Below are 11113 nucleotides of genomic sequence, written 5' to 3' on the forward strand. Positions count from 1 at the left end.
AAAATAGACTCACAGATCCAGAAAACAAGCTTATCATTAACAAAAAAGAAAGGATGATGATGGATAAATTGAGAATTTGAGACTAATTGATTGCTGTTGTTGTTTAGTTACTAAGTTGTGTCTGACTCTTTTGCAGCCCCATAGACTATATAGCCCCCCAGGCTCCTCTGTCTGTAGGATTTCCCTGGCAATAATACTGGAGTGAGTTGCCATTTCCGTTTCTAGGGGATCTTCTCGACCCAGTGATAGAACCTGTGCCTCCTGCATTGTCAGGCAAATTCTTCACCACTGAGCCACCAGAGAAGCCTGAGGTTAATAGATACCCAATTAGCTGATACTACATACAAAACAGATAAATAACAAGGACTTACTATAAACATGGGAAAATATATTCAATATTTTATCATAACCTACTTTGGAAAAGAATCTGAAAAAGAATACACACACACACACACACATAACTGAATTATTTTGTTATACACTTGAAACAATATTAATCAATATATTTCAATTTTTAAAAATTTTAGAAAGAAATAACCAACCAAAATAATTATATTTAACCCTATAACCCCAAATAAAAATTAAAATTTGCCATCATGAGACTATTTGTTTAAGTTCAGATAAACTTATGCATGATACATTGATACTACTTAGACTTTCAGTGATTAGTCAAAGAAGAGACTTAGAAAATTACACATCACATTTAAAAATGAGTGTCTACCCCAATTATCTCCTGATATATATAGAAAGCACAAATATCCCTTAATATTTACAGATATTATATGCTACTAGAGACTGAAAGAGCACAGAGAGTTCTTAACCAGCAATTTTTTCACAGCCACTTTCACTTCTCTGTTCCGTAAACTATAAATGATAGGATTCAACATGGGGGTTATGCCAGCATATACCAAGGCTATAAATTTATCTATTGCCTGTGAATCTATATTTGATGGCTTCAGGTACATGGAGAGAGCTGTCCCATAGAATAAAACCACTACACTCAGGTGGGCGGCACATGTTGAAAAAGCTTTGCTTCGACCATCCAATGAGCTGATTCTTAGGACGCTAGAGAGGATGAATGCATAAGAAATACAAATGAGGAGCATTGGTATAGGAAGAAGAAGTACACTGATCACCAGCATGATTAACTGCACCTTGGAAGTGTCTACACAAGCCAGTTTCAGGACGGCCAGAATCTCACAAGTGAAATGACTGATGACACCACTTCCACACAGTGACAGCTGCAACACAAACACAGTTTCCACCAGGGCAGTGAAGGAGCCTGTCACCCACGAGCCAGCTGCAATCTGAACACAAATCTTCTTGTTCATGATGATGGGGTATCTCAGGGGGTTGCAGATGGCTACATATCGGTCATACGCCATCACAGACAGGAGCACACACTCAGTTCAGCCCATGGCCAGAGAGAAGTACATCTGAGCAGCACACCCTGAGAATGAGATGGTGTTCTTCCCTGAAATAAAATTTGCCAGCATTGGAGTCAGGGCAGAAGAAGTATACCAGATGTCCAGACATGACAGGTTGCTGAGGAAGAAGTACATGGGTGTGTGTAGGTGAGAATCCAGGACACTAACCGAGATCAGAATACTATTACCCAGGAAGGTGATCAAGTACATCAGCAAGCACAACACAAATATGGTGATTTCAACTTTGGGATAGTGAGTAAATCCCAGAAAAATAAAATTAGAAATGACTGTTGCATTTGTCTTGTCCATTTTATTCTTCTTTGTTCATCTGGAATAGTGAATAAAAGCATACATGGCCTATATTTAAAATTTACACTCTACCAACTTTTCAAGGAGTTTTTGTTGGAGGAACTTTAAAGGGAGCATTGCCTTCCAATATTACTAGCAATATTCACTCATTCATCCAACATGTACTGAATACACTCTAAGGCACTGAGAATCTAGAGTAAGATTATACATGTTCTTCTCTCAGGCAAATCAAAATCAAATAAAGGACACACTCAAGTAAATTAAAAGTTACAATAACATATACATATGCCCCAAGATACTAGGCAAACACAGAGACAAATTCTAACCTATGTCAGGGGCATTGCTTAGTAAGATATTTTGAGACTTGTTTTAATCAAAATATGAACTGGCCTCAGTCAAGTTAAAGATCAGAGATTTCTGGGCAAAGAAACATTTTTTTTGTGGTTGTAAAAGTTGAAACAGGAAAGGTTTGGTTGCACTCTAAAAAGTTTCAAATTACGTGGGAAAAAAAAAAAAACAGATGGAAATGCCACACACTAAGAAATATAAACAGGAGATAAGCTAGGGTCCACTCACTCTAACACCATGTGATATCTGTCTTCAAGAAGGCATTTGTGACTATGGAATAATCTTGAACCCATCCTTTATTACAAAGGTAAACAATTCATAATGTAAAGCAAATTATTTACAATATATCTCACAACTGATCACATATGGAAGTATGTTTGAAAACCACTGTCTTTCAAAATAGAGTTCAAACAAATTCAGTCACAAATTACACAAGCCTCACATTCTCATCATTGCCTAATTCTCTGATCTCATCTTCCAACTCTACTTCTACCTTCTGGTCTAAAACAACCACTCTGTGGGACCACATTCTTAGCATGCAAATTTATTTTTTATATATTTTAATATGCAATTATCTACCTGAAGTCCCTTTCCTTCCCGGCTCTAATCTTAACTTTCTTGAATATTTCAATTAGTTCAAAACTGTATGCCATAAATCATAAGTACAGCTTCATTCTTTGTACACAGTTACGTTGTTCAAGTATATCACACTGACTATACCCAGATATGCACATCCCTATTGCCGCTGCAGTGGACGCTGAGCTTGTGAAGAGATTGTTCCTCACAATATTAGCAAAGTAATGTCATGTTTAAGATTTTTAATTACACATGGCTGCTTTGAACATGGCAAGTTTTTGATGTGTGTTAAGATAAATGCATTTTCCCTTTGGTTCTCTGAAGCCTGAAAACCTCTGAACTTGTTATATACATCTGTAAATTTCTCTGATCATTTCTCTGATCTTAAAGAAACCAGTTGAATTAAGAAACAAAATGATTAGCTCTTAGTTATGTATTTGATATATGGTGAGATGTGAAAAAGACAATGATCACTTGTGCTCCTAGAAGAGGAAGAAATACTTTCCAAAATGTCATCTTCTGTAAGGAATTAGAGCACTATCCTCAGAGTGTGAGATTTTAGGCTCTGAAACCAACCATGCTATTTACTGGCATGCAAAATTTAGCAAATCACTTGACCTCTTTGAAACGTGATTTTACCGGCTCTCTGGTGGCTCAGCAGTAAAGAATCTGCAAGTGATGCAAGCGATGCAAGAGACACAAGTTTGATTCATGGGAGAAGAAGAAAGCCTGGAGGAGTGTATGGCAACCCCCACCAGAATGCTTGTCAAGAAAATGCCATGGACAGAGGGGCCTCACGGGCTACGATCCATGGGGTCACAAAGAATTGGACACAACTGAAGGGTAATAGCTTCTATCTTGTGCAGATTTGCAAGATCTAGATTGACTTGCTTTAAATTCTCCCTCCATAACCCCAATTCCATGATCGCTTTAATGTTTCACAGAATCACAATAGTGGTTTATGATTTCATGTTCTCCCTGCTTTCCTGAAGCATAACTGCCTCTGTGCTGCTACAGTGCTGGCCCACACTGACTCAGATTTTTAAAACATAGCAAATTTTTCAAAATTTATTAAAATTTCAACCTCCAATCCATGTATGAAAATGAAACACTTTACCAATTATTTCCAGAAAGGCAAAAGTTAGACATGTCTGGTCTCTAACATTCACTTTGGTCGGAATATACCTCCACTCCACTGAAGGTTTCTCCATTGGATTTTCCCCACCCAGCACTCAGTTTTCTTTTTCTGGCTCTGGGCCCTCGTGTTCCCTCTCCCTTCACCTGCTCTTCTGTGTACTATTCGAAACAAAACAATGAAGTCTTCTCCTTTTCTCATCCAGATGGAGTCCCACTCATTCCCTCATTCTTATCTGAGATCTTCATCAGGGTCTCACCTACTCCAAGTCACTTTATATTTTCTCTTTCTCTAAAATGATTTCTGATTACAATGCTAAGATAATTAAACTTTTTTCAACAAATTCCTCTCTTTCTTTCTAAATGTCAGAGCCAGAATAGACTCTAAACTCCTAATCCAACCTTCTCATTTTAAAATTGACAGATAATTCAGGGAACTATAATATATGTAAATCCTATAATAAACCCAAAGAAAAAGAATATGTGGATATATTTGACTGAATCACTTTGCCATACACTAGACACTGACACATATTGCAAATCAACTATACATCAATAAAAAATTTTAAATGCAAAAAAATAGTTGACATATACTTGAGGGAGTTCAATGACTTGTCTAGGCAAATCAGAAACTCTGGAACACACATAGTCAAAAGTTTTATCCCACCTTCAAAACTCATTTCTTCATCTCAATATTTTTCCTACCAACTAGCATTTCTTTTTAAAGTAAATATCTTTATTCTGGTTTCCTGGCATAGCTAAGATCTGTTAATAAATTTTGTAAATCTGAGATTATAGGAGGAGATGGCTAATGTCTGTTCCCATTTACCTCAGCACATGGAATGCACATCTTCACTTTTGGTTAAAGTGTGCTTCAATATTTAAAGGTGATCTTCAGCAAAGTCTTTCTTGAGAGTCTAGTGTAGTGCTCAAAAGAGTAAAAGATTCTAAAACTTGCAATTTTGATAGTATTCTATGAAAACTGTATTAAAGTGGGTTGTGCAGAGGTATTTTTACTCAGAAGATTATACTAGAAAAGGACATTGATGTTCCTAGTTTGCAAAAATCAACCCAAATCTTGCCTGACTCACTGTGTCACATACACAGCTCATGTTAATTAAAAACTGTTTAATAATTTCTTAAGAGAAATAATGATATGAAGATTTGTTCTGCCCAAATCACCCCCTATGATTTTCTCCAAAATCTTCCAAAGGGCAATCCCTAGAACTTCACTACTAAAGTCTCCTACTGCTTTAGGGACCTTCCAACTCCCTTAACAATTTAACTTTGTTATTCTGAAACCTAAAGAAGTTAAGAAAGTTTCCATTTCTCCTGGGTGTAATTCTCCAAGTTCAATTAAGAAATTCAGGGCAAAAAAAAAACAATAGTAAAAATTTTCTAATTATTTCAGGCACTTGGCTAAGTAAAAGGCCTGATTCTTGAGAAATATCTGTGCAAACAGAACTAGAGGGCACTATTTGCCTATTCTATCCCTCTGCAGACAGCCCTTGAACTATATAGCAAACATTCCAATTAATAGAACTGTAGAGATGCCATCCCAAGTAGCCTCTGAGCTTGTAATGTGACCCGTTCATTTTCAGCAATCTCTACCATTATCTCAGTTATCAGAGTAATAGAAGATAAAACATTCTTATTCCACTTTTAAATGGCCACAAGGTGAGATTTGGGCTCTAGATTGTTTTCTGGTTTTCTTGGGCTCTACTTCTTTGAGGAAAAATGTCTGCTATTTACTTTGACTGAATTTTATATTCATTTTTATTATTGGTTTTCTAAAATTTTACAAAGAGATTCTTAAATGTGGCTTTCTTTTTATTTACCCTTCTTAACATTATAGATCTTCTTGAGTTTAAGGCTTGATGTCTTTCATAAGTTTGAGAAAATCATTCAGTATTAGCCAATTTCTTTTCTACCCCATTTCCCCTTTTTCCTCTCCCCTTGAGTGTTCAGCTATACATACAAGTCTTTTCCAACATGACCCATATAAGCTCTTACACTCCTTTCTGTATTTTCCATTCTTTTTTTCTCCATACATCAGTCTGGATATTTCTACTGATTGACCTTTCAATTTGCTAAGCCTTTCTTCAACTTTGTTTAAGTTATGGTAAATCCATCTCTAGTTCCTCATTCTGGCTGTATTTTTCAGCTCTATAATATCTAATTGACATTTTAATATAACATCAAATGCTCTAGTGAACTCATCATCTTGTAATGTATGTAAAGGTGCATGTTAACACTGGTTATTTTCAAATAGATCTGGTAACTTCTATGTTTGGATCATCCTGAGAGACTTTCAATCATCTGTTTTCATCTTTTGATCTTATATCTTACCAGTTATCATGCATAAAAAACATATAATCGCTGGATGATGTTTTATTTATACAAAGAGAATTTCCTTTATCCTTTGATACAAGCCTAGATTGAGAAAGACTGCTTTAATCCAAAGAGTCACTGAGACAAGGTAGAGATGGATTTCAGGTTTTGTAGAACTTGGCCAAAAATCTGTTTCATCTCCTATTTTAGATTTATCCCTGTAGGTTCCAAACAGAACCTGGAGTTTGTACAAGGGAGATTTCTCTTTCAAGAGTCAATGAACTTCAATTTTTACCTCATACCCACTATGGGACTGATAAAACCTAAGAGAAAGCAAAGTTGCTGAGTTGTGTCCGACTCTGCGACCCCACGGACGGTAGCCTACCAGGCTTCTCAGTAAAACCTAACCTAACATATTTAACCTCCTTTTGCTCAATTTCCAGCACTCTAACTCTGGGCAGCCTAAAAATTAGCAAGTGCTTCATTGGTAAATGAATTATACCTGTTGAGATCATTTAACCTCCTTAATTCAGAAACTAGGCCTCCCTTCAGTTCAGAAGAGAATGTCTTGGTAGGTTTAACTCTCTCTAGAACCTTAGCTCCTATATCCTGACTCATTCAGAAGCAATCTAATTTGTTAAAAAAAATTATACTTGTCTAGGTTTGTCATAACTTTTCTTCCAAGGAGCAAGCACCTTTTAATTTCATGGCTGCAGTCACCATCTGCAATGATTTTGGAGCCTAAGAAAATAAAATCTATCACTGTTTCCACTTTTTTCCCATCTATTTGCCATGAAGTGATGGGACCAGATGCCATGATCTTCATTTTTTGAATACTGAGTTTTAAGCCAGCTTTTTCACTCTCGTCTTTCACCTTCATCAGGAAGCTTTTTAGTTTCTCTTTGCTTTCTGCCATTAAAGTGGTAACATCTGCATATCTAAGGTTGTTGATATTTCTATCAGCAATCTTGCTTCCAGCTTTTGATTCATCCAGCCCAGCATCTAACATGATGTACTCTGCATATAAGTTAAATAAGCAGGATGACAATATACAGTCTTGGCTATTGAAAATAGTGCCACTATGTGCATTGGGGTGCACATATTTTTTTGAATTAGTGTTTTTGTGTGTTATGAATGTATATCCATGAGTAGAATTGCTAGATCATATGTAGTTCTATTTTTAGTTTTTTGAGAAATTTCCATATTGTCTTCCACAGTGGCTGCACATATCTATATTCCCTCCAACAGTGTACAAGGGTTCCCTTTTCTCTACATTCTCATCAACATTTGTTATTTATGTTCTTTTTGATGGTAGCCATTCTGACATGTGGAAGGTGATATCTCATTATGATTTTGATTTGAATTTCCCGGATAATTAGCTATGCTGAGCATCTCTTCATGTACCTGTTGGCCATCTGCGTTTCCTCTCTTGAAGAATATCTATTCAGTTCTTCTGCTCATTTTTAAATCAGGTTGTTTTCTTTTTTGAGGTTGAGCTGTATGACTCATTTATATATATTGGATATTAATCCTTTATCAGTGACACTGAAGAAGCTGAAGTTGAATGGTTCTATGAAGACCGACAAGACCTTTTCGAACTAACACCCAAAAAAGATGTCCTTTTCATTATAGGGGACTGGAATGCAAAAGTAGGAAGTCAAGAAACACCTGGAGTAACAGGCAAATTTGGCCTTGGAATATGGAATGAAACAGGGCAAAGACTAATAGACTTTTGCCAAGAAAATGCACTGGTCATAGCAAACACCCTCTTCCAACAACACAAGAGAAGACTCTACACATGGACATCACCAGATGGTCAACACCAAAATCAGATTGTTTATGTTCTTTGCAGCCAAAGATGGGGAAGCTCTATACAGTCAATAAAAACAAGACTGGGAGCTGACTGTGGCTCAGATCATGAATTTCTTATTACCAAATTCAGACTTAAATTGAAGAAAGTAGGGAAAACCACTAGACCATTCAGGTATGACCTAAATCAAATGCCTTATGATTCTAAGGTGGAAGTGAAAAATAGATTCAAGGGCCTAGATCTGATAGATAGAGTGCCTGATGAACCATGGACTGAGGTTCGTGACATTGTACAGAAGACATGGATCAAGACCATCCCCATAGAAAAGAAATGCAAAAAAGCAAAATGGCTGCCTGGGGAGGCCTTACAAATAGCTGTGAAAAGAAGAGAAGCGAAAAGCAAAGGAGAAAAGGAAAGATATAAGCATCTGAATGCAGAGTTCCAAAGAATAGCAAGAAGAGATAAGAAAGCCTTTCTCAGTGATCAATGCAAAGAAATAGAGGAAAACAACAGAATGGGAAAGACTAGAGATCTCTTCAAGAAAATTAGAGATACCAAGGGAACATTTTATGCAAAGATGGGCTCGATAAAGGACAGAAATAGTATGGACCTAACAGAAGTAGAAGATATTAAGAAGAGATGGCAAGAATACACAGACAAACTGTACAAAAAAGATCTTCACGACCCAGATAATCACGATGGTGTGATCACTGACCTAGAGCCAGACATCCTGGAATGTGAAGTCAAGAGGGCCTTAGAAAGCATCACTACGAGCAAAGCTAGTGGAGGGGATGGAATTCAGGCTAAGCTATTTCAAATCCTGAAAGATGATGCTGTGAAAGTGCTGCACTCAATATGCCAGCTAATTTGGAAAACTCAGCAGTGGCCACAGGACTGGAAAAGGTCAGTTTTCATTCCAATCCCAAAGAAAGGTAATGCCAAAGAATGCTCAAAGTACAGCACAGTTGCACTCATCTCACATGCTAGTAAAGTAATGCTCAAAATTCTCCAAGCCAGGCTTCAGCAACACATGAACCGTGAACTTCCAGATGTTCAACTGGTTTTAGAAAAGGTAGAGGAACCAGAGATCAAATTGGCAACATCCGCTGGATCATGGAAAAAACAAGACAGTTCCAGAAAAACATCTATTTCTGCTTTATTGACCATGCCAAAGCCTTTGATTGTGTGGATCACAATAAACTGTGGAAAATTCTGAAAGAGATGGGAATAACAGACCACCTGACCTGCCTCTTGGGAAATCTGTATGCAGGTCAGGAAGCAACAGTTAGAACTGGACATGGAACAACAGGCTGGTTCCAAATAGGAAAAGGAGTATGTCAAGGCTGTATATTGTCACCCTGCTTATTTAACTTCTATGCAGAGTACATCATGAGAAACGCTGGACTAGAAGAAACAAAAGCTGGAATCAAGATTGCCGGGAGAAAGATCAATAACCTCAGATATGCAGATGACACCACCCTTATGGCAGAAAGTAAAGAGGAACTCAAAAGCCTCTTGATGAAAGTGAAAGAGGAGAGTGAAAAAGTTGGCTTAAATCTCAAGATTCAGAAAACGAAGATCAGCATCCAGTCCCATCACTTCATGGGAAATAGATGGGGAAACAGTGGAAGCAGTGTCAGACTTTATTTTTTGGGGCTCCAAAATCACTGCAGATGGTGACTGCAGCCATGAAATTAAAAGACGCTTACTCCTTGGAAGGAAAGTTATGACCAACCTTGATAGCATATTCAAAAGCAGAGACATTACTTTGCCAACAAAGTTTCGTCTAGTCAAGGCTATGGTTTTTCCTGTGGTTATGTATGGATGTGAGAGTTGGACTGTGAAGAAGGCTGAGCACCAAAGAATTGATGCTTTTGAACTGTGGTGTTGGAGAAGACTCTTGAGAGTCTCTTGGACTACAAGGAGATCCAACCAGTCCATTCTGAAGGAGATCAGCCCTGGGATTTCTTTGGAAGGAATGATGCTAAAGCTGAAACTCCAGTATTTTGGCCACCTCATGCAAAGAGTTGACTCATTGGAAAAGACTGATGCTGGGAGGGACTGGGGGCAGGAGGAGAAGGGGACAACAGAGGATGAGATGGCTGGATGGCATCACTGACTCGGACATGAGTCTGAGTGAACTCCGGGTGTTGGTGATGGACAAAGAGGCCTGGCGTGCTGCGATTCATGGGGTCGCAAAGAGTCAGATATGACTCAGGGACTGAACTGAACTGAACTGAATCCTTTATCTGTCATATGATTTACAAATATCTTCCCCTATTCACTAAGTGGTCTTTTCATTTTGCTGATGGTTTCCTTTACTGTGCAAAAGCCTTTATGTTTAAGTAGGCCCCCCCCTTTTTTTTAATTTCTGCTGTTATTTCCTTTACTTTAATATATGTATCCAAAAAAATTATTGCTGCAATTTATGTCAAAGAGTGTTCTGCCTATGTTTTCTTCTAGGATTTGTGTAGTATCTGGCCTTACACTTAGATAAAAGATTTGCCTTTTGCAGCAATATGGATGGACTCAGAGAGCATTATGCTAAGTGAAACAAGTCAGACAAAGAATGAAAAGTGATATGATATTACTTATATATGGAACCTAAAAAATACAGCAAAATAGTGAATGTAACAGAAAAGAAGCAGACTCACAGATCTATATCTTCCCTCTACCCTGATGTTGGGAAAGATTGAGCATGGAAGGAAAATGGGGCGACAGATGATGAGATGGTTGGATGGAATCACCAGCTCAGTGGACATGAGTTTGATCAAACTCCAGGAGATAGTGAAGGAAAAGGAAGCCTGACATGCTGCAGTTCATGGGGTCACAAAGAGTTGGATGTGACTTCTCAACTGAACAACAACAAACAGAACAAATGAGGGCTTACCAGTGGTATTGAGTGGGGCAGGATATATGGGCAGGGAAGTGGGAGATAGAAACTACTGAGTATAACATAGGCTAGAAATATGTATTTACAACATGGAAAATATAGCCAATATTTAGTAATAACTAAATATTATATAACCTTTTGAATTGCATTTTTAAATATTTTAATTATTTTTTAAGTGATTTTCTGATGAAAAACTAACATTTTCAGTGGGAAAACAAAGTTTCTTTGTTTTGGACTCATATTTTTTACTTGTTATTTAATGCTTACATATCATTTTAGATGAGT

At 37.4% G+C, this 11113-nt stretch overlaps 1 pseudogene; it reads right to left on the bottom strand.

Moving 5' to 3' along the window:
• Positions 1 to 788: 788 nt before the first annotated feature.
• On the bottom strand, positions 789 to 1736 carry LOC147367701 (olfactory receptor 13F1-like; annotated as a pseudogene).
• Between the last annotated feature and the right edge of the window lie 9377 nt (positions 1737 to 11113).

Source organism: Bos grunniens, chromosome 8 (assembly GCF_055505025.1).
Source record: "Bos grunniens cultivar Pamir isolate PY7600 chromosome 8, Bosgru_T2T1.0, whole genome shotgun sequence".
In the NCBI taxonomy this organism is placed as follows: Eukaryota; Metazoa; Chordata; class Mammalia; order Artiodactyla; family Bovidae; genus Bos; species Bos grunniens.